Genomic DNA, 25,663 nt, shown 5'->3' with positions numbered 1-25,663 from the left:
AAAAAAACTTGGATATCAACCATCAACACTAAAACTCTCCACCTAAATCCAGACTAATATAGTTCTGTTAGCGTGTTCAGCTCCTGCAGGCAGGGTGAAGCAGGTTTCTGGTTGCAGCCTGAAGCTGTTGCATAAAAGCCTCCCACACCACTCTGGAACAGTTTCTCTCGTCAGACATTAGAGCATAAATAATGAAATAATAACATTCAGGAGCTGTAGTTAGGGTGGAAGCTTCATCATATAACAGCCTGATATATTGGCAAACCAATACACTGGTCTAACTCTAATTAAGGGACGCTGCAGGGGTTCTGTCCAGTTAAAAAGGATGTGACAGAGGGCTAGCAGTTTGGACAGGGTGTTTATTTTCATAATAAAGCCCCAGAAGTAAAGTCATGGTAGCAGAGATGCAGCCTGCTGACATGCCTGACAACCTCCATGATGGCGGCGCTTGTCATGTGACCTTTGAGCTGAGCCTCACATCCTGAGCGCAGGTTTCGAGACGACCTGCCCTGTGAGATGGAGGCGGCGCGCTTCCCGTCATGTTCCGTCGGAGGCGTTGGGGTGCTGACTTGGAGTGCGGCACTGTAACCTTGTGAGGGCGCAGAGCGTTACAAATCTGCTCATCTTCTTATCTGTGAGATCCTGAAAAGCCTTCATGTTCTTCTGGCTCTTCTGACTATGTGCACCTTCTGTTCAAAGCTTAATTACTGGTTTGAAGTCCATTTTAAAGCGGCTATAATCAATATTTTTTACAATAATAATGTATATAACCACACTGTGAAAACAATGAGAAAATGTGAAAGAGCCCCCCTCAGCTTTATGATGGATCTTTATAATGTGTTTCAGCTCATTCTTTAGCTCTCCAGCCCACAACTTTACTGTTTCGGTTCACTCTCGCCGCTCTAATAGCGTCATTTTCGGCCACAGCTGTTTTTAGCGAGTAAGCTTTAAAACCCCACTGTACACTTCCTGCTCTGCCGCAAACAGCAGTAGTGACTAGCTGGTGAACACAGTTTTGTGAATCGATTCTTTGGGCAATTATCTGATTTATTCAGGCAAAATTTGTGTATGGCTCTATGTGTTTAGACACAGTTAAACACTGATGTGTTTGTGACCAGTTTAGGGGGCGGATATGACTGCAGGTGGAAAGGGTCGTCCACTAATCACAGGGTTGGTGGTTTGATCCCCGACTCCTCCTATTCAGATGAGTCTCAAATTGCTCCTGATTGTTAGGCCAGTTACTTTCCAACACTGCCAGTGCCTTGCATGGAAGCTGCCACCATCTGTGATTGTGAATAGACACAGCAACTGTAGATCAAAATATATAAATGCAGGTCATTTACTGATTTGTTAAATGAGAGAAAAAGTGTTCCTACCACGCAAGAGTGAGGTGTGGAAAAAAGTTTGCGTTTCAGTGTCTAAACTGAAATTCAAATATCCCAGCGGCACCGCGATCAAAAAAAGTTTAATTGGTATTTACCTCGACTACTGATCACAGCATTTACACCTCAGCTGTTCCCGAGAAGCTGCTCAAGTGTCAACGACAGAAAACTGTGGTTTTACCGGTACAACTCCAGATGTGAATGTGTTTGTAAGTTTGTGAAGGTGTCACAAAGTGTTTCTTGCTTGGATATATAAAAGAGATAACGCTGAATGCGGATGCTGTGCTCTGGCGTATTAACTGTTCCTACACACATGGGATTAATCACAGCTGGAGTGTAATTGTGACAGTGACTGGCCTTTATCCCTGCCAGGCCATTATTTAATTGGCAAACCAAACGTCACAGAGTCAAGACGAGATCAAAACATCACAGTCTTGGCTCGGCTGTGTGTGTGTTGCTTTTGTATCGGCACAATGATTGAAACGACACTCTCTTTGAATCCGAGATCAAAATGGCAGGAAATAAACCCAGATTTGTCATTTGTGATTCATGAATGATCCCTGGCCCAGAAGAGGCAAGAGAGTGGAAAAACGGGGGCCAGTGCATTTACTTACCGGGGTCAGATTCATTTAAATTCTAATTCAAATGACTTCCTGCTCAGGAAATTGGGTCTTAAAAAGCGAGTACATTTAATTATAGGTAGTTTGCACATTTTAAACCAAAAATCGGGGGGGAAATTGAAAAATAGGAAAGTACAGAGCGGATGCAGCTGCAGAGATAAGCAGGCTGCAAATCCAGCCTAGATAGTCAGGAGGAGTGAAGTTTAACATTTCAAATGTTAATTAGGCTTCAGTTTGCAGCTCAGCTCAATTAATTCAAAGTGCCAAGATGACTAGTATTCATCTTTTCCCCAGCTCCTCTTAAACAAAGCCTTACTGGTGATCAGGCAGCGACTGATGGTAGAAGCCTTATCGCAGCAGAGAACACAGACTGTGTGTTTGGCAGCACAGGCCCACACATCCTGCTCACAGAGTGGACACAGGTGGGCGACGGTTTGTTTGTATAACCAGCTACTGGAGAGGAGAACCTGTGAACAAGCAAAATGGGAATACCCACACTGAGTGCTTCATCACCTCGACCTCTGCTTCGCTCACTGCTTGTCAGAGAAACACAATAATCTCCTTCCTGCATGGAAGACGAAAGGATTGTGTATCTGGTGCAAGGGCGTAGGTCTGGTTTCAGAAGTGGGGGTGGGGAAAAACTAAGCCAAATATGTGTGTGTGTGTGTGTGTGTGTGTGTGTGTGTATATATATATATATATATATATATATATATATATAGATATAAGCATATATTAGAGATATATGCTGCAACCAATGCTGCAACAATCAGTGTGTTGTCCACCTCAGCCTGCTAGTGTTGCAGCGCTGCTCTCCTTTACCACAGCCGAGATATACTGTGCAGCATTATGCAAGTCCATATTCACATGCAACTGAAAATGAGTGTGTGAATGTGGAAAATGATTTGGGCTGAGTTCAGACATTGAGGTTGGCAAGATGCAAAACTCTGACGCTAACAATCATTTGTAAAGATCAGTGTACAGAACATTCAACAACTTTTTTTTAGCACTTGTGTCGAAGTCTGCTTCCCCTTCAGATAGTGTTTCCCTCCCGTAGTATTTGGGGTAATGGCCTCAGTAAGGTTATGGTTAAGTGTAGCTTAGCGTAAATTGGCTATTGTTGGGTTTGTGTGCGCTCTGAAAGCCGGTATCTGTACTCGTCGAAGATATTTTGTGTGAGAAGACCCTTCGCTTTGTAACATCACAAGTGTTTATGTAGTTCCAACAACTCCAACAGGGTGATAGGTCTTCTCTTTAGCTGCTCGTGTCATGTCAGTTTCAAGAGACGCATTCTCCCCGTAAAACGTAATTATTTTTTTTTAATATTCTTTGGTTCTTCAGCATCTCAAGTAGGATAATTTGCTGCTTTTCTCTGTTTTATGTTTTGTAAACTGAATATATTTGTTTTGGACTGTTGGTTGGACAAAACAAGACATTTAAACATGTCACCTTGGGCTCTGGGAACAATCGTCAGGTGCAGCCCTAGATCACTTGCTGCTGTTTTCATTGTCCTGAAGTTTGATGCCAATAGTTTAATATCTGAAAATATAATATTAATGCATCACAACATTGAATTTGTCTTTCCTACAGATGTTTTAATGTCAGTTGGACTTCCATTTTCTTTTGTTCAGTGTTGGTTTCTCTCCAGATTTCGCTTCTAGTATCACTTTTGTAAACTAGTTTAGGTGAAGATGGGAGTTTGATCGAGACACAGCGAACGGTTTGACTCCACGTTTTCAGCTATTAGATTTTATCCACTGCCAAAAGCCAGCAGCTCTGAACATTTGCACCTATTGGTACTCTGTTGATGTTGTAAAGTATTTTGGAAGTGTGCAATTCAGTCTTAACAGTCTTGAAACTGTATTTAAAGTTCAGTGAGTGTGGTTCCACAAACACTGATGAGGCTTCTGACAGTGTGGGTGCAGAGAGAGATTCAGCCGGTGAGGCATGAGCGGTGCACACAGTAAACATGTGTGTTGCTGATGAATTGGGCCCTGGAGGCCGCCGCTCCTCCGTCCTATCTTAGAACGTCTGTAAGAGCAGTCACTGTGCCCCCCTGTGCTCTCAGCCAGGTGTAGCGCTCTGCGTTTGCTGCTAATCTGAGGCATTCATCTTCATTACAGCGCCGCCCTCAGGCTCCACAGTGAAGAGAGACAGAGTCAGGGAGGAGGAGTGGGACAGGAATGGTGGACCCTGTGATGAAGGAGGGCCACTATGGTGTCTGATGTTTGTTCTTTTATTACCTGTTGTATGAAGTCTGTTTAGGTTCATCATTCAAGGTGCTTCTTCTTTCCTCGCAAAACACAAAGAGCTAAACTACTATATGGGAAATGCAATTTCCTGCACATCCACAGTGCACATGATATCTGCTTTGCAATTTGCAAATCATTTCATCTATAAAATATCTGAACATTGAAAAATGGCCATCACAGTCTGTTAAAGCCTGAGTATTTAAGTCTTCAGTTAGCTTATTTTGTCAGAGCAACAGTCCAAAACCCAAAGATATTAAGTTTACCATCTCACATTTGAGAAGATAAGAACTGGGCAGTTATTCTTAAACAAGTTTGCAGTCATGCTAACAGCTCTGTGAAGCTGTTTTGGACAGCGGTGCTTTGAGCTAAATGCTAACATGCTGATGTTATGTGAGTATGTTTATCATGTTCACTATCTTAGTGTCATTGGAGGAAATATCGGGCTGGATATACTGGAAACCATGAATGTTTGTACCAAATGTTGCGCTAATCCATCCAGTGGTAGTTGTGATATTGTCTGATCAAACATTGTGCTTTAACCAGTAATCCTTTTATATTAATATAAATCTTATATGACTACTTTACTGTCTTTGCAGAAAAGACAAAAAGACACAAACAGTCCTTTACTGTCTTTGCTTTTATTTATTCTATTTTTTTGTTGTTGCCACCAATCAGATGCAAAGTGCTTGCTTTTGCTCATAAAGTTACGATAACAGTCAAAGGGAACATGAACGAACATATCTGCATTTTTATCAACTAAACTGAGGTTCAGACTATAAAATGAGACTACAGGATACCATTCTTGTGGAAATTATGACCTTTACGAATGTTTAGACTTGTCTTATTCGCCTTTAGAATGTAAATTTAAATTTGGGTTGTAGCCATGGCAAGTCTTTCTTTGTACGCGCACCCAAGTTTTCTTCACCCAACAGAGTTTATTTAGAAAAAAATGTGCTTTCCTTATTTAGCAAAAATGGTTACCACTTCAGTATGGCCTCCCACAGCTGCTGTCAATCACCACAGACCACAGTTCACACATACTGCCTCATGATTTTATGTATAAGCTTGTGGGAGTATCAATGTAGTGCACATTCATGCATTTGAAAACACATGTGGGAGTATGTTGTGTGTGTGCTTTTTTGTTCTTGTGCATGATATTTGTGTATTCTTGTGTGTACAGCAGGATGAGAGGCAGGCCTGAGATAAAAGCAGATAGCAGGGCGACAGAGAAGAGCGGGATTAGTCTCATAGTCCAATCAGATAAGGATTACCCAGCTGGAGTATGCCCACCCAGGCTAATGTCCCAGCAATAAATTGGCATTACACTGTATTATGACACACGATCCACTGTACATCCAGCTTCACGGGCCGGATTACAGTTAGTCACAAGTTGAGAGTGGATGGAAAGTGTATTCAGTGTCCTCGCAGCCACTTGTTGGAGTAAAAACTGAGCCTCCGTCAGGATGGTATCTACTCCCCCCCTCAGCTGATAGCAGCTTGTGTAAAGTGACTGAGCTCTATTGCTCTGCAGTGTCACTCTGCCCTGCAGCCGGCGATGGATGGGATTCATTTTGCCCTCCGCTGAGACTGCAGACAGTCGCTGCCGAACACGACTGTTTTATTGGTTTCCACCTCTCCCTCTCTATTGCCCACTAAAGCCAAATTACAGGCCAGACATTACCGGATTAGGCTGAGGACAGAGACAGCCGGAGAACAATGCAGGACTGTGGCCTTGGGTTGTATTACTGTTGAGGTTGCCATTTGTTATAATTCTTCAGTTACAGCGACGTGCATCAACAGACTCTGGTACCCAGGTATCAGTGTAGAGTTCATTGATTGTGTTTCGAGTGTAGCCTCAGGTCTGTTTAGGTTTGATACCAGTGCTGTTGTGGTGTAGCACTTTAGACAAATATGGTATATTACATTTTCTATTAACAGTACTGTTTTATTATGTTATCTTTCATCATTGTTCAAGTTGCTCTTCAAATGACATTTTAAATTTGCATCACACTTGAACTTAGGTAGGTAACGGCGTTATTTTTTCAGTGACGGGGTAATCTAACTAATAACTTTTCCCGTCGTTACAACGGCGTTAACGTTAGAGGACGTTAAATGCGGTGCGTTACTATGCATTGAGTGAATAAAATGTGTAATCCGAACGCATCCCTGGCTCACAGTTAGTGAGGAGGTGGGTTAATAACGAGGTAAGCGATTATGATTGGCTAAGGCAGAGTCATGTTTCATGGTAGCCAATCAGAGCCAGTGTTTTTACACACATGCCAGCACACGCGCCACACACACAACAGCTAAACAGATTCAGCAGAGATGGCAAGTCAGGAGCAATCCTAGGAAAAGTTGGCATTTTCAAGGTGGAGATATAAGCACTACTTCAAATTCATTGTGGTCAAAGGCAAGAACGTGCATGTAATGTGTACATTACGTCCAGGAGTGAAGACTTTGTCGACATCCGTTGTAAGCAACTCTAATTTAATGAAGAATCTCACAATGACACGCATCTGCAAAGCTAGTGGCCAAAACCACCGATACCTCCACCACAGATGATAGCTTGCCATCCACTAGCAAAGTAGGACTCGGAGCAAAGTCCTCCAAGCAGCAAAAGCTAGATCTTTCTGCCTCACAACAAAAACCTATGACACAGGCTGAAGTCAACTGTATGACAGGCAGGTATGTTGTTAAGAGTATATGTGTCATATAAGTTTATATGGTGTAACTGTTTACTTTTCTTACAAAGATAATACTTAGTGCAGGATAAATCTCTTGCTGTCTGTCGACTTGCAATAAATATCGAAAGTTATGTACGTTAAACACCCGTCTGTTCTACTCATTTCAACTGACTTGTGAAAACTGCTAAAAAAAATCCAAATTCTTTGACATATAGCTTATAACTTATATATACTTATATATAACTTTTTTTTTAAAGTAACGCAAATAGTTAAATTCCCTGGTAACGAGTTACTTTTATTATAGAGTAATTCAGTTACTAACTCAGTTACTTTTTTGAACAAGTAGTGAGTAACTATAACTAATTACTTTTTTAAAGTAACATTCCCAACACTGCATATAAGTGACAGCAGAGAGAGTAAGCTTTTTTTCAGGCTTCTGATTGGCCAACATCAGCTTCTTCTTTGCAAGATTGGCCAATGTGGCTTCAGGGTGAGGGGTAAATCGCCGTCTGTTGGTGTGGCATGCGAAGATTTTTTAAAACAGTGCTTGTGTGGATGAGATTGTCTTTTAAAATGAAGGAAAAACGTTTTACAAATTTTTACAAAAATACGTATATATGCACTAGGCGTACAGGTCTACAGCCATGTGAGGCACAGCAGTACTTTGAGCTAAATGCTAACATCAGCATGCGAATATGCTCACAATGTCAATGCTGACATTTAGAAGGTATAACGTTTACCATCTAAGTTTAGCGTTTCAGCATGCTAACATTTGCCAATTAGCACTAAATATACAAAAGTACAACTAACGTGTACTAAAAAACTTTATATTCTGAATTATTTCAAACTTGAGAGGACAATGAGGTTTAAAGGTGCAATATGTAATCTAATGTTTAAAATGGTTACTGCACTCCTAGTCTCGCATTGCCAGACCTTCCTATACAGCGCTGCGGAGGAGGGTCTGGCTAGTCCACACAGCATTCCGGAATGGGAGATGCTCTGGTTTATTGGCATTTCTTAAAACCAATCACAATCGTCTTGGGTGGCGCCAAGCGCCATAAAGAGCAACGGCGCCTCTGCAAAATAGTCACGGGAAGGAACTTATTTTGGTGGAACGTGTACGTTTAAAGGTTGTTTTAGTCGTGCCACAGAAAACTCAGATTGGACAGATAGTCTAGCCAGCGGTCTGGATTTACCCTGCAGAGATCTGAGGAGCAGTTAACCATAGTCCTCATAAATCGACCGGAGTTTAAAATGTCAACACAAAGAAAGCCCAAGGTAACGGATATCCTAAATGAGTGAAATCCGGCGGAATTTCCATTGGCAAAGTAGTAATCTCGGAAGTGGAACGTCGTGGATATAGACTACTGCAGTCGAAATTCAAAATACTGGAGAGTCGTCTCCCCCCGCCCCTCCTCCCCAGACTCGAAGTGCACAGGGGTTGCCAGGTTGAGAACCCTGAACCCAATTTCCCACAATGTCAATGTTAGCTAGATGCTAGTCTCGCTTTGCCAGACTCCACAGCACAGCGGAGTAACTAGATGCTGCTATGTTGACAGTCATAAAAGCCTGTGCTCTCGCTGAGCTTTGTACCCGACTGACAGCCACCCTTTCTCGACTAAACCTTACTGGAACAACCGCTAAAAACACCGCAACCTCGCGCGATTCTCTCTACCCAATTGACAGCCACCCTTTCTCACCTTCAAATTACGGCAAAAAACGCAAAAAACAGTGCAATCTCGCGGTCCTATCTACGAGTACTCCATATAATTTAAAGTACACAAATGTTAAAATGACCGAACATGCCCGTCCCTAGTAGCGGTAATATATTAGCATAAAGCTCAGTGCTCACCTGTTCAGGAGGAAATTAGCACACTCTGCGTACTTTTGGGCTCTAAGCTGTCGCTATCCTTCAACTGCATCTCCAATATTTACCCATGTTTTACCACGTCTCTGGTCATGCATCTGTTTTTTTTAGTTTGGGTAGAATTAATCTATCTCTGTTAATCCAGTTTGTTTGGTTGCTGCTAAGACGGCTGCCGCACGTTGTTTTTGCGTGTTTGCGTTTCATGTCTGGCAACCAGGGTGTCAAAATTGGCAGTTGACAACAACACACAGGCCAAAATAAAAACAGACATTACAAAGAAGAAAATATTAGCTTTAGCATTGCTGTCAGAGAAGATAGTATTTCAACTTAGCATGTTCCCTTAATATCTGGTGACATATTTTGGTCATTTTTTAAATTTAATACATTTAATATATTTCATATTGGACCTTTAAAGTACACACTTTGAGACATCTTTGTGATTCCCCCTCTTTGTATATTAATAGTCATGTCTTGGTGAAGCAGTATTCGGCCGTCCTGACCGAGTCAGAGAGATGGACAGTAGACGGGTGTGATGGCATGGTAATTGGTTTAGTGTATGATTAATGGCTCAGATGGCTTTGGTCGATGGGAGAGTGGCTGTAAACTTCGGCGGCACTCTCCCATAAATGCTGTCACCCTCAGTGTGGAGATGCCCCCCCCCCACCCCCTCTCACAGTCTAGAGAGTAAGAGCCTCTTCTATAAATTAGAAAAAAAATTAAAAATAAAAGCATTAAAGATAGGACATGTGTCAAAGACAAGCAGCGTTTCACTTACTACATAATAACGATCCCATCTGACCCCCGACACATCGACATCATCACAGCCAGCAGGACTCTGTGTGTGTGTGTGTGTGTGTGTGTGTGTGTGTGTGTGTGTGTGTGTGTGTGTGTGTGTGTGTGTGTGTGTGTGTGTGTGTGTGTGTGTGTGTGTGTGTGTGTCTAGCCTTGATTTACACATGTTATTTTTAGCTGCAGTTGGTCCTGTTGGGTGGGGTCTGTTTTTATCCTACATGACCAGAGAACAAATCAATATCAAACATACCCTGGGCTAGTCTTTGTGTAAGCATACTGTGTGGCACCACAACTCACCACACCATGATAGGACTGTTAGGACTGTTGACTGCCTATGTGCACGAGCATTTCCAATGTCGTCTTGCTCCTGCAATTCAACATATTTACATTTGAAACAGGATTTTGCACGGGACACATCACTGTTTTGCAGCAAATACATGCAAAAGCTTGAAGGAGTACTCCACCAAAAATATGTTTTTAGTGTCAACACTTGTTGGCTTGAAAGGTGTAATCAAGCAAGCAGTTGCAAGTGTCCACTAAAAAGAAAAGCATTAGCATTAAACTCAAGCTGTGTATTTAGCCATGTTTTGACTAATTTTGGCAGAAGTGCCATTTGCCTAAACGAAATCCTGCTTAGCACCGGCCCTGGGTTATGTACCCAACTACTTGTTGCCTATGACCTGTAACTTCCTGGAGTCTCTGCTGGTTGCCTGGCAACTTCTTTTCTCTTCTAAATCTTTTTGTGGGCTTGAAAAGTGCAAAGTTAAATGGGAGACTGGAGGAAAACCTATATTGTCATTATTGGCTGAAATATTTACTATGCCGACTGTCACAAAATTTGCAAGGGATAAGATCAATTTACTTGTTATACAAATGCCAGAACATAAAAAGATTTGGTATTTTGATACTATTAAGCTGAAATGATTAATCAATTATCTAATAAGTCAGAATATTAAGTAGCAACACATTTTTTGGTAATTGACTAAATATTTAAATCATTCATCAAGCAAAAATATGAAACATGATTTCAGCTTCTCAAATATGAAGACTTTTCTCTGTCATATATAAACTGAATAACATATCTTGAAGACACCACATTGGGCTCAGGGAAATCAGAATTTTTAAAGTTTGACTATTTTCCCAGATTTTATGGATTAGTTGATTAATTGAAACTAATCAGCAGCAAATTGATAACAAAAACGAGGTCAGAGGTCAAGAGCAAAAATTGTGATCGGACTCCACAACCATGGTGTTGCATGTGCTCTTTGCTGCTGTTTATCAAACAAATGTTGTCCCTTTGAAAATGTAAAGTCTCCATGTTAAAGTGGTTTAAATAATCACTCGATTTTCAGTGAGATCGCACTCTGATTACATGGAATTGATCCTCATACAATGAATGAAAGTGTAATTACCAGCAGACCAATCTCTGCTTCCATCGTAGCAGAGCTCCTCTTGGTTCCACTTCACCAGCCGTATCCTTAAGCTGTGGAAACATCCCAAAGAGACCCTATAGTAAATGATAATTAACTGCAGATACAATCCATTCATTTGAAGGAGGTGCGATTCACCTCCCTTTTTTTCTGCCATGGCACGGAGAAAGTACAACAATCTGCCTTTTGATTAATTGGTGGTGTCCGTGGTGCAGTTCATTTGCAATCTATTACACCGTATTTGCTTTGTGTCAGAATGCAGCCCAAACACAATGCATCATCTCAGAGTTGGAGGAAGGAACAGAAGGAGAGTTAGAGTCTGTTTTGTGGCTTTAAACCAGTTGACTGTACCACTGCCTGCTTATAATAACACTAATGATAAAACCGATATTAATAATAACAGTAATAATTGTGTGACGGCTGTAGCGATAAGTACTTTAACTCTGATTTATTCTGTCAGAGCTAATCTATGTCTTATAGCATTTGTCTTTTTTTTAAAGGATTCATTCACCCAAATCACACAATAAACATTCTCTGACTTCTGTCTGTAAAGACATGCTGCTGTTGAGTTTATCAAATATTATTTTTGAAGCTTTCAATCATAATAGAGCTGATCCTGCATACATGTGCATTGTGATATATATTAATCTCCCTACTAGAGTTGAAATGATTGGCGGGTTAGTCGATTAGCGGAACAAAAGAAAATTAATCTGCAACTATTTTGATTAGTCGTTTAGGTATTTTTTAACCCTTGTGTTGACTTCGGGTCACATTGACGTTTTTTTTTATATCAGAAAATATGGGACGTAGAGATAAGTGCTGAAAATATGTAGAAGAAAAATTTTACAATTTCAAATTTTAATTTCAAAGCAAAAACAAACTTAAAAAAAAAGAAGAAGAAGACAACACAAGGGTTAAGGCAAAACTTTAGAAATTCACTGGTTCCAGCCTCTCACATCAGAAGAAAATCAGAAAAGGATTTATTGCCAAGTAAGTAAGTATATGTAAATATTTTCTGTTTTTCTATGTCCTTCATGATAGTAAACCGAATTTCTTTAGGTTTTGGACAAACATTTTTTTGCAATTTGCTGACATTCCAAAGATCAAACAATTAATCGATTAATTGAGAAAATAGTTGGTCCAATTCAAAACCTCAAAGCATAAAACCAAAAATTTTAAATGACTAGATAGAGTAGAAGTGTGAAAAGTGTGATTTTGGTGAAGTGACCCTTAATGTGATTAATCCTTATTGTCACAATGTTGAATTATGCTGCATGTGCCAGACAGAATAGCTGCTGTGATGCAGTAGCTAAATGATATCCTAATAAACAAACAAACAGAGCTGAAGAGAGGCGACAGAGATGTTCCCACCTCTGCAAAGCCCTCTTAGTACCCAGTGGGAGAGCTGCTGACAGCAGAGTCTCAGGCTTAGACCGAGGCAGGGGAGGGCTGAAGGTTCCTGTATCTGAGCCGGGGGTCACTGCCGGGGCTGAGTGGAGGACGGTGGAGGACGGCTGGAGGTAACGCCAGCAGGGCAGAGTCTGAGCGTGACAGATGGAGAAGAGAGAGCAGGGCAAGGAGGAAGGAAAGAGATAGCATGATGTGCTTCTACAGTGATGTTTAACAGCCGTTCTGAGAGGATAAAGGTGATCTGGTCCAGATGCCTCAGCATAGCACAGGTGTGTAAAGTGTATACTCAAGGATTTATAGGGTATTTAGATATCAGATGACTTTGATATTTGACATCCAATATGGTTTATGTGTTTTCTGCAAAGATACACAGCATTGTAATTTCAGAGAGACAGTTTAATCTTAATCTTATCTTTGCTTTGCTTTTCGTTTTTTTTTTTTTTTTGTTTTTTACAGTTTAGGATCCTGAGACTGTTTGCGTTTTCTCCTCTTCCCCTGTAACTTCCATCCTTAGCTTCCTATCTCCCAAAGAAGTATAATAATATTACTAACTATTATTTTCATTATTGACTAATCTGCTGATTATTATTGATTGTTTGGTGAATTCTCTCATTTGAAAACTTGGAACAATCAAATGTTTGTCATTTTTCATTGAAAAATGACTCAATCAACTAATTGATGAATCAACTAATCATTGCAAATTAATTAACATTTAAAGTGTGAACAATCATCTCACCAGCACCATCAGTTTGGAAAAGATACAGCACTGAAGACATTTTGTATCTCATCATTTGTTTTGATTTATTACCAATTAACATAGTAAAATACTTTTGAAACTGATTTGCCAGAGGATTACCAAATTAATTACATTTTGTCCTCTAGGGGACACAAATGTCTCTACAAAATTCCATGGCAATCCATCCAATAGTTGTTGGGATATTTCAGTCTGAAGCAAAGTGGTGGACAGACCGCCATTTTGCATTTTTAACAATAACTGGCAAACAAGTATTTGCACTACAAATCATATATCTTTGTTCATATATTTTTATTTTACTTTCACCTAAATATTTTAATGATGATTTTTGAATACCACTTTCCAGACTGATATTGGTAAAATAGAAAATGTAAATAATGAAGTATGTTCCTGGCCTTTGTGGCTGCCTGTCTGCCTCTGAGGACGTCAGAGCTGGCCGTCAGTGTGACGCTGCTCAGATGGTCATGTTTACTGCACTCCAGAGTGAGTATTTACTGCAGTCGACAGGGCTGGCAGACCCCACTGTCACTGCAAATGGTGTTGTTGGGAAAACAAACAGTTGTAATGAGACTGTAGGATATCTGTCAATTGAGACTGCTGAAAAGCGCTTCAATCCAAAACACAAGAGTGTGAGAAGGAGATTGTCATGTCACAGGGATGAGTTCTTATACGAGGTTAATCGAAGAGCAAGTTAGTTTGTTTTGGTGTACGTTGGGTGGATTTTCAAACCACTGAACTGCACGACGTGACGACTGAACTGTATTTTAATTTTCGCAAATGTTTAAATGTGACCTAACTTTAATTGATTTAGACGCTGTTTGTTCTATCACTCAGATGTCTAGCTGGAGCAGCTTGATAGAGTGAGTTGGGTGCTTAACCTGAAGGTTGATGATTTAATAGGCTTCCTACAGGAAATGATGTAAACCTGGTGTCTGGGAAAGGCTGACACTCGATTATTCATGTCCGTGGAGGTGCGTACTGTGACTCTTAGACAAAGCATCTGCCGAACTGCTGACGATGCTGCTGATTTTTTGCCGGGATAAAAAGACAACGGTGCTCTAATCTGCAGATCAGAATGAATCAGGGAATTCGTCAAAATGAAGTCGCCGCTGTTATCATCTCTGCATCCTGATGTAGGCAAGGATAAGGTGTTGCTAAGTCCACTGAGGAGGATGATGTAATTTCCAGGAGAGCATGCTGCCTCTCTCCTCCCCCTCTCTTCTGTCCTATGAGTGTGTGTGTGTGTGTGTGTGTGTGTGTGTGTGTGTGTGTGTGTGTGTGTGTGTGTGTGTGTGTGTGTGTGTGTGTGTGTGTGTGTGTGTGTGTGTGTGTGTGTGTGTGTGTGTGTGTGCTCACCTTCACCGTCTCTGTGTTTCTGAGAGCAGTAAGGAACAGGATGAATTTTTAATGAGCAGCAGCGTGGCTTCCCTTTGCTCGCTCAGATCGCTTTCCAGGACAGGGAGTCTCTCATGATCATAGCAGCATGCACACAGGCAGCTCTGGGTGGGAACACACACACTCATGAACACACACATGTAAGAACACACTTTCACCTGGAAATGACTGCAGATGTCATGGAGATATGAACCACAAATGCATTGCATTTTTTGTTTTTCTCTCAGCAGTGTGACACACTCACACTGCATTACAATGTATGTGTGTGTGTGTGTGTGTGTGTGTGTGTGTGTGTGTGTGTGTGTGTGTGTGTGTGTGTGTGTGTGTGTGTGTGTGTGTGTGTGTGTGTGTGTGTGTGTGTGTGTGTGTGATTCCGTGACAGGGCTGACGCTGTGCCAGTCTTTAGGATGACTGCTTGAACAACTTGTGAAAATGAATCTTTTATTTACCCACAGTGTTCTTCATACAGCTTGCTGCAGGGCAGCTCGGCCACAGAAGTCAGAACACAACTATACAAAGGCTGCATGTCTGGGAAATGAAGTAAATTAATATAACAGCCTCCAGGGCTTCCCTTTCCAATGTCTGCATTGATCACTGAACAGAATCTAATCATCTTTGGCCTTGATGGCAACATGCCAGTTTGAGTTACGACAATAAAACAGTGGGAATTAGCAGAACAGTCTGATTAAATTACGTGAAATAAGCACAAACACGGGTTACATGTTGTGGACATTATGTTCCTCACCATGATTTAGATGATGTTTCTTTCAAGATCAATGCTGATATATATATAACACTCATTCCTCATTCTGCCAACTATAAACACACTTTTCTATCAAACTTTTTATAAAAGAAGCCTCTAAAATGTGTCAGTGTTTAATGTGGTTTTAATACCAACAGCCAATATTATTGCCTAAATAAAGTGCAGTATAAATTCAGCTAAATGAATATTTAAATCCTAGAATAAGAAACAGATTAAGCATTTTAGGACACCTTTCATGACTTTTGTTTTATATTCAGTGATGCAGACACAGTTTGTTAAAAAATAACATGTCATGGCTAGAAAAACATGTGTGTCTAATAACAGTGTTATAATGTTGGCTTACTCATTTATATTATTATTCACACCTGTGCCTTGCCTGCTGTGACAAGACAACGTATCTTCTTTGAAAAAAGGTTGACTGGGCTTCTTGTTTTTAATGCAACAAGATAAGCAAACAATTAGGTGGAGACATGTAATACAACTTTGATAAAGATTAGAGTTACATTTCTTGTTGTGGAGCTAACTTTTTACAGTTTGAGAAATATTTTTACTCACAAACTAAATTCACAGAAACACAACCATGATAAACCACCTGCTTATAAAGTTATTATAGCTAAAATATTAGCAAAATACACATCCAGCCAATACAGAGCAATGTGTACACCCCTTTGTAGTCATGTTTTTGTGCACCTGAGTGATGCAAGTTAAATATTCACTCTCCTTTTTCCTCTGCTTTGGTCTCCAACAACTGCAGAGAAGAATATCTGCCTCTTTAGTCGTTAGATGTTTAACTAACTATATTCAGTTTCAAAACCTTAACATCAAATAAACATAACTTGCACAAGTTTATTGTCAGCCCTTATTTTTGACATTGTTGAAGTCATGTTACAAACTTACTTATTTTAACTCCACACACAATCTTTTCCTAACCATAACTAATGGGTTTTGTTGCCTAAACACATAGTTTTGTTTGAACTTACAATGTTAACCACGTGTTCCCTGTGTTTAAAAAAGCAATTTAAAAAAAGTTTAAAAATATGCAGGGAAAATGATCAGAGCTTAAGGTAAACTTATCCTCAACCTCCGCCTTGGATTTTTTAATTGCCACAATATTGTTTTTCATTTTTTGATTTTCCTAATTTCAATGGAATAATATATGTGTGATTTTACAACGATCCCTCACAACCTTGGAAGTGTGTTTAGTGGATTTTCTAGCTTTCATCATGAAGTGCAGATAGTAGGCTATAATGCAATTGGTTGCAATGTAAAATGAAGCATTAGTAAACATGGGCGTATCTACAATTGAGGAACTAACTGCCTAAAATAAACGTGTACAACGCCAAGATACGACGTGTTCCTCTGTCTGATCATCATCACCGTCATTGCTTGTGGGTTGTGGGTGACTGAGTAGGCAGTGAAGTGGAATTTTCTTGCCGTAACTATACGATCTTTGGTCAACATAGTGGTTTTTGGGTATAGTGTCAACCAGTCGCGCATTTGAAGCTACTGTTATACAATAGTTGCATAGCAATATTTAGCATATTTAGATCAGGGATGCGCATTTTTAGATCAGGGAAATAAAAAAAATTGGACCGTGGTATTGCTAAAATCCTGGATACGGGCTTGGAAGTAAATGCTAAAACAGTGACCTTTATTGATCAAGAAGATTTGTCTTTTTCTTAGTTTACGCCCGTTTGATTCACTTGGCATATGTATTCATTTTACCAACTGTCACTGCTACTGTATATAATATATGCCCTTGAAAGGTCATTTACAAAATGAATGGACATTTACTGATCACAAATTTACATATTTCATTTCTCTCACTAACTATATAGAGTCAAGCTCTCTGTGAATGTGATTCCCAAACAGCAAATGTAGGTCATACTCCTCTCCAAATGTCATCCTGTCAGAAATGTGCTTGTAGTACGCAGAGAGATGGGCTCGTCACTGCTAACCACATACAGGATTAATTAAAATGATTACCCAATAGAATTAAGTGTCGATCACACAGCTTCTCATCTCCTCTAACCCGACACCCCTCCCCCTTTTTTTTCAGAGGCCATGATATAAATTTCCTCAGCAGCTACATGGGGATTAAACTGAAGAGAAAGACACAGGGAAGGATGGGAAGAGGAATGAAAAGAGGCTATGAAGAATTGGCGGGGAAGAAAACTGTTCACTGCTTGTCCAATATGAGAGGAGGGAGGGGGGTATGTGTGTGTGTGTGTGTGGTGGGGGTGGGGGGTTTGAAGGTGAGCACACACATACAGGCAAACATACCCAGCAGCATTTACATAGATGTAATAAAACAGGGAAATGGATGGATGAATACATGCCTCCATCCATCTAGCAAGCTTGCCTGCCCTCCCTTCCTCCTCCCAGCATGCCGCGCTGCTCGCCGCTGCAGCAGGGCAAGAGATGACATGTGGACACTGAGTGAATTACCAATCGCCATCGAGAGAGAGAGAGAGAGAGAGACTTAGGGGAGGTGGTTTGACGCATCCAGACTGCAACCATTGGCTGTTTTTTCCCTACATTAAAGATTAGAAAAAAAAGAACTGCAGAGAAGCACTACACTGAATACTGGATGTATCCCCCCCCCCCCAACTCCTCTCTCCACCGCTCCTCTCTCCAAGTCTCTCCCTCCTCACCCCTTTGCTTCTCTGACCCTCTCTCATGCTACTTCACCCTCTCCCCCACTCTCTCCCTCTCTCACATACTTTCAGCTCAGGGAGAGAAATCAATAGCCACAAATTAATCATTCTGCCTTAGGCAGTCCAAAGGAGGAGGTGGTGGGGCTAGTGGGGATGAGTGTGGGGCACCAGAGAGCGGGGCATTTAGAAAGCTACAGAAAGGTATTAAAAGTGATTTCTCAAGGCGTTAAGAATTTGGGGAATTTGGGACCACACACACACACACACACACACACACACACACACACACACACACACACAAACCCCGACTATCAGAATAGTGTGTTGAAACTAAAGCAAGAAAGCTGTGAACTGGAGTATGGGGGGCATTAAAAGAACAACAAACTGCAGAGAGTTTCCACTGTGTAAATTTACTTTTGAAAACATAATTTGGGTTGTGTGTTTACCAAGTAACACAATGTAGTGCTGCTGATTTGATGGTAGGTGTGCAGGTTGGTAGGTTAGAAATGTGACTAATAACGCTCATAATTAGGTGTGCAACGGTGCACAAAAGTCACAGTTTGATTCGCACCCCGGTGTAGGTGTCACAGTTCGTTGTAAATTTGGTCCAGCGGAAATAAACCCAAATGCATAAGGATACTTTTAATTTATTTTATTTTGAACAGACAGCAGTTAAAGTGTCAAAGACAGAAAAAATCATCTTGCCGGGGACTGAGGAAAATGAGGAACATTTCAAACACTTGTGTACACTTGTACACAGTACAAACACTTTCCCAAAAGGCAAAAGGTCACAACAGGCTATAAAACCAAAAAGCACCTCTTATGCTATGAAAGTGAAAATACAGGTTGCTTTTTCCTCATCCCAGTGATTGGCATAGCGTGACTGACTCACAAGCCAATCCGCTTGTTGGGCTAACCTCAGTACATACTTTGCTAACGGCGTATGGCTAAAACATTTCGGGCGGAACTTGCTTGTGAACTTTGGTAACCATTATGTGCATCAATCTACGTACCGTGTATTCTATGTGCGATAGAAAGTATTAGCATCAAAATATACTAGTAAAAGTTCAATAAAGAAATGTCCCATTTAAGAATCATGTATATTATATTTTGTATTATTAATCTGAATCTGCAAAGTAACTTAGTAGTCGTGTTTAAAACTACCAGGGTCATGTGTTACAGTTACCTGTTACCCGCAGTGTGGCAGTAAATAGAATGCTCATACAGTATATGTCGTTTTGGGAGTCATTGGCAATTGATCTATTCTGTTGTTTAAGTATGAGGATGTCTTGGAAATGGAACCAGTCAGCCTGTCTTTCCATGATGATGCACGGGGCGTTGTGGATGCTTAGCAGTCACTATTCAATTAGGTTTCCTTTTTACGTATATTTTAAAATGTGGGTTGAGACTTTATAAAATAAGAGTGAATAACTCTGTATTTTAGTGTTGAGATATATTATACTGCCACACACAATTCAATTTGTAATCCTGGGCATACAGCAGCTGTCTGGCAATGCTGGAATTTGTCTCTCCTGCTGATGTGATGCCGGGTTGAGTTACAGTATTGCACCTCAGAGAACCTGCTGTAATTGGCAGAGATGGGAAAGGTGACTTTGATGGTGTCATCATGCATTTTCTGATTCCTGTTATCTCTGCTTTTAAAAATGGAGCTCGGCTTTGGTGGAAAAGCTCAAATAGGCCTTTCATTTGGATGAAGTCAGTGTGCCGTTTGCTGTCGATGGAGCAGCTCCAGGCTGCATGTTTTGATGACATCAGAGTTGGCTCAGAGAGAGAGAGAGAGAGAGAGAGAGGTTCACGATCACAAATATTGATCAGCCTGTCCGAACGCCCTAGGAATCATGTGAATTTGTAAACTGAGTAATGTTTCCACTTGAGACATCCGATACTATCTAAGACGGCACAAGATTTGTAATGTGGGCATGAGATATTGTGTTTACAGTAAACCAGCATTAGTCACTCTCACAGGCTTATTTTCCCCCAACTGCCCCAAACTCCTGCCGTCAAATTCATCACTACTCAAACGTAACTGCATTTACCTCACTGCACCTTTATTGGAAATTGCTGCTCTGAGTTTGGCTTTTATTCCTCTGTGTGCGTTTGTCTTTGTGCTAAGACTTTATCTCTCCTCAATAACCTTATCTACTAAACTGCTCAAGTGTTGCTGAGGTCTGCAGTTTTCAGGAACAAGAGGACACTGATGGAATTATTTAAGTTTAGCGTATTTAGGGTCACACCGGTTGCTTTTTTGAAATTCTTATCATTTGTCGACTCTTATTTCGCAGTTGCCACAGGGTTCGGGAAGGATCATTGAGTAAGTCAACTGATAATTACTGACTTCATAAGTTGTTTGTATAATTAGCAATTATGACCCATATTTACATTTTATTGTCATGGTAGTAATAATGATGGGAGAAAACAGTAAGTATAAAAGCGCATTTGTCAATAACAAAGACATAACTTTCACCCAGGAGGCAGAGGTTTGTGTCCCGTTTGAAAATAAAAGTAAACGGCAAGAATTATATAATAATTCATATTTTTGTGTTGGCTAATGTTAGCAAATTCCTGCATGTAAAATGAAATGCTTAACCAACGTTAACACCACGTTTGAAATTGTGACTTTTATGTTTAGATAAAAGAACGGAAAACGCTCCTATGGGTCGTATTAGAGGGTAGGAATAAATTACCTATATTGTTGTGTGGTTTTTAGGACTTGTTGATAAAAATATATATATATAAAAGAAACTTACAACAGCTGTAACTTACAGTACTTTTGGCTTTTTGTCTACACACAAACTGTGTTTTATGTAAATGAAACATATCTTTTGGAAAACTCCTTCCAGGGTGAAGATTTTCAGAATCACCGTTTTCAGTGTTGTCGTACAGACGAGGAAAACCAAGTCTTTGGCTGTAACGTCAGAGTGTGCGCTGTTATCTCCTTTGTGAAGCATCACAAATTAGGTGACATTGCGTGCAATGGCGGAAGTGGCCAAAAGCTGAGAACCTGCTGGTTTATTGCATAATTGTTGGATATTCTGAGGTTATTTGAGTTAAGGTTTACACTTGCCTGTAATGCTAAAAAAAAGTCTCACAAGATTTAAGTGTACAAAAGTAGGCTGAACATTTCTACAACTAGATATGTTAAAAAGCATTGCATTAAAACGGGAGTATGTCCCCCCATCTGCCAGTTCTCACTGCACTTAAAACAACAAGTACTTTGTTTGCCTGAGGAAAGGCCTCTCTCTCACACATAGTACATGCACAGTGATGGTGGGAGTGATATTTTACCAGACACTTTTCAGAAGAAAAACAAAAACAAAAAAGGAGATGAGGGCATTGTAAAGAGGAGAGGAGAGCGAGGGTGTTAAGATGAATATCATATGCTGGGAGGAGAGGGATATCAGGGGCCAGGCTAAAGCAAAGAGAGCACAGACACAAGGAAAACCTTGAGGGCTTCCTTATGAGCTCCAGGTAATGAAATGGGACTGAGGACAGGAGTAACTTAGATATTTAGTGTGGGCTTCATCCTACTGAAAAATGAGGCAACCACATAAACAAAACCTTTGGAAGAGCACTAAATGATAATTAATTATTTCTTTTTTACAAAATTTTTAGATCTCTGGTTTTGGAAGCATTTAAATCAGATCCTTTAAAGTAGTAATACCACACAACGCAAAAAAACCTGCAAGCATTATGTAAACTCCTAATTTTAAAATTTCCAAAAAGTACTAACTATGCAGAATAACCCCTTGAGTGTTTTTTTATATTATATATATTCTATATCCACGACGTTCCACTTGGGCTTTCTTTGTGTTGGAATTTTAACCTCCGGTGGATTTATGAGGACTATGGTTAACTGCTCCTCAGATCTCTGCAGGGTAAATCCAGACAGCTAGCTAGACTATCTGTCCAATCTGAGTTTTCTGTTGCACAACCAAAACAACTTTCGAATGTACAAATGTTCCACCAAAACAAGTTCCTTCCCGAGGCTGTTTTGCAGTTGCGCCGTGGCTCCGTACAATGCTTAGCACCACCCAAGACGATTGTGATTGGTTTAAAGAAATGCCAATGAACCAGAGCACGTTTTTCTCCCATCCCGGAATGTTGTGTGGACTAGCCAGACCCTCCTCCGGAGCGCTGTGGAGGAAGGTCTGGCAATGCAAGACTATAATATATATATAAATATACTATGTATTATTCTGAAATGGGACATTCTGCATACAGTAATGAGTACTTTTAAGTGTAATCAGTAAAATTGTAATTGCAGGACATTTACTTACAGAGTATTTCTTTCACTGTGGTATTGCTACTTTTACTAAAGTTGTGTTTCTCGCAGTGCAAGAGGAACCAAATTCAGGTCAGTCAGTCAAGTGATGTTCGATCACCAGGAGCTGCAGTCATACTAAGCTTCAACACTGCAGTAAATAATGAGGGATAAGGAAACACTCACTGTGTTGAGCCCTGGCACTGAAATGCTTCCTACTGTGTCTGAACTTGTTGTGACTAACAGATTTGTGTTCTTCCTCCACCCTTGAGCCCATAAAAGGACCGAGAGCTCATTCTTGAACTTTAAAAAAAATCTTGCATAAGACCGTTGATCACACTATTAGGATTTATCTCTGCATCTCTCGAGGAGTTGGCAGGGAATGACGAGGATGTGGTGCAACTGAGCCTTTTTCCGGATTATGATGATGACTTATCGTTCCATGTGTTAATAGCGAGAGATGGAACACAAAACATCCTGTTTTCACTGCAAAGAAAGACTGACATATGAACATTAGAGTGAATCATAATCACTGTAAATGTAGCCAACTGTAAAAAGTATCTCTCACTCCCCCTCTCAGAGAATGTGATTATGGGCTCTAATATTCAGGATGGATAGATGCTTTTTCAGCCCTTGTCATCTCTTCTAAAACACACGAGAGGAGCTTCCTGAGCTTATTTTCTGCTGCTGTACAGTATGTACATTTTTATTCTTTTTAAGAACTGTGTTATCCAACTCTGCTGTCGTCTAGACTGAGAGACAATATCAACAAAAATATATCAGGTGGATTGACTTGGCTCTGGATGCTCTGTATGTATAACCTATCCTGTTGGCAGCATCATGTTCCTGAGTGATACATACTACTGTACCTTTATCACTGCTGTGTATGTCTACAGTTCAGGGATTTAGAAAAATATCTGGTGACATGTACAAAACACATGCCAACTCAGCGCCTCACTTGTTAACATGGCAGACCGCCTTATCTTAATCTTTCCAAAGTGGGGATACAGTTACAGTGGATAAGGTCAAACAAACTGCCTGTAACGGCCCAGAAATAACAGGAACACAAAAACACTTAGTTACAAAAGCAGGTGAGGGTCAAAACCAGGAGGGTGTCAAAACGTGCAAACTAATCCAAAGAGGTAAAGCAGAGAAAAGTCAGTGCAGGCAGAAGGTCAGGCATGCACAGAATGAGGGTTCAGGTTCTGGTTGAGGTCCAGGTGGAAAACAAGGGCTTAAAGGTGCAGTAGGTAAGACTTATAAAACTAAGTTTCTGTCATATTTGCTGAAACTGACCCTATGTTCCAGTAGAACTACATGAAGCAGGTCATTTAAAAAAAAATCTGGCTTCTTTGACACCACCTACAGCCTTTAGTGCGATTTGCTAAAATCCACAGCTCCCTGTTCAGATGCACCAATCAGGGGGGGTGGGGGGGAGGCTTCAATCAATATATATAATTTTTTGGCTAAGTCCTGGATCTTCCCAATCCTACCTACAGCACCTTTAAAGCAACATGGACAATCTGGAAACTGACTGGTGAAAAGGGGCTGGTATAAATACTGACAAGCTAATGAGGGAAATGGGGAACCAGTGAGCATGTGGGCGGGAAAGGTCAGGTGATGGGAGTGGCAGGAAATGGGTAACTGCAGGGCAGGAGGGAGTGGCTGGGTGTGAGAGTCAGGTGACTGGAGGAGGTGGAAAAGTCTGAGGACATCTGGTGGACAGGTAGAGAAATGACCATGAGGGAAGTGGGAATGTAATTGAAAGCAAGGACAGAATGGGCAAGAATAAACACAACTGAGGCAGACACATTGCCAAATGCCAAATACAATATTTGCGGGAGGGTATTCACGACAAGACCTTTGCTTAAATATTTATCTACTGTCTATCTTGTGAAAGTAAGAACTTGTGAAGAGGAACTCCATGGAAGTAGGTGGGGTTGAGCCAGAAATCCCTACTCTGCTTCTAAAGTGAGAACGTCTCTTTCTCTGTAATCCATCAGATTCTGTGACCTGTAGCCAGTGTTGGAGGAAGTATTCAGATCCTTCACTTGAGTAAAAATACTTATACCACACAAGTAAAAGTCCTGCATTGAAAATGTTACTTAAAGCTATAGTGCGTAGTTCTGTCACCCCCATGATGAATTCTAATGAAAAATATGAAAAGTAATGACAACAACACTGATGGCGCGTCCACATGATACAAGCCTTCCGTGATCACGCACCACCCCCACCCCTCCTCCACGCAGTTGCTAGTAGCAAAAGACGACATGGAGGATTAAACAAACATGATGGACTCTTTAGAAAAGTTTATCTTCACTCGATTTTCTGCCAGGAGCTGTGTGTAGAGCTGATAGTATTTATTAGCCTTTTAGCAACTCATTTGGCAATGGCTTGAATGTAACGGACGTTCAATAATATAAAAAAGTTACACACTAAACCTTTAGGTAAAAGTATGTAAGTATTGTTATGAAAATGTACTGTTGTAGTTGGTTGAGGTGGAGCTCATTTTGAGATATTAACTAATGGTTATTTTCATTATGGATTATTCTGCTGATTATTTTCTCCATTAATCGATTCATTGATTGGTTTATAAAAATTCTGAAAATAATCAGAAGTGCTGTCACAATCACCCAGAGCCCAAAGTGACACCTTTACGATGTTTGTTTTGTCCAACCAACAGTCCAAATCCAAAACGCACTACAATGTTTTAAAATAATAATAATAAAGAAAATAATAATTATAATTAAAAAAAAGCTGGAACCAGGTCTTTGCATAATAAAATGACTTAAATAATTATAGTTGGCAATTAATTTTCATTTCAGCTGTACCTGTACATTTTCATATTTTGTGTGTGCAAAAATCATATTTTGTAAAGTAACTAAAGCTGCCAGGAGTAAAAAGTACATTTCCCTCTGAGATGTAACGGTGTAGTGAAGTAAAAGTATATAGTGGCATGAAAAGAAAAGGCTTGAGTAAAGTAAAAGTACCTCAAATTTGTACTTAAGTACAGTACTTGAGTAAATGTACTTGCCCATTAGCTTTACTCTATCCATCATATAGATCATGATGACTGTTATGAAAAAAAATAAAAAAGGCCAACATCAGCCTGCAGTATTCAGTTTTGATCTAACCTCAACAAGGACTTCACAAAACAGGTCCGCAGTACTTCTGTGATATTACTGTGTTGGATAATCATTACAAACACTGCAACACACAGAGCAAAGCTAGAGAGAAAACCTGTGTGTTCATGTGGTGGTTTTCATGCCAGTGTGAGATGAATAAGGGAAGAGTAGGTGGGCAGTTGAATACACTGCATATTTGGGTAGTGTGTGTGTGTGTGTGTGTGTGTGTGTGTGTGTGTGTGTGTGTGTG

The 25,663-nt window shown here is 40.4% G+C and overlaps 1 protein-coding gene across 1 annotated transcript in view; it reads left to right on the top strand.

Annotated features, from left to right (window-relative positions):
* cacng2a (calcium channel, voltage-dependent, gamma subunit 2a) overlaps positions 1-25,663 on the top strand; it is a 69,148-nt gene that overhangs the window by 2,922 nt on the left and 40,563 nt on the right. The gene's annotated exons all lie outside the window — the stretch shown is intronic.

Source organism: Perca fluviatilis, chromosome 15 (assembly GCF_010015445.1).
Source record: "Perca fluviatilis chromosome 15, GENO_Pfluv_1.0, whole genome shotgun sequence".
Lineage (NCBI taxonomy): Eukaryota > Metazoa > Chordata > Actinopteri > Perciformes > Percidae > Perca > Perca fluviatilis.
This window is presented reverse-complemented; position numbering and strand designations above follow the sequence as displayed.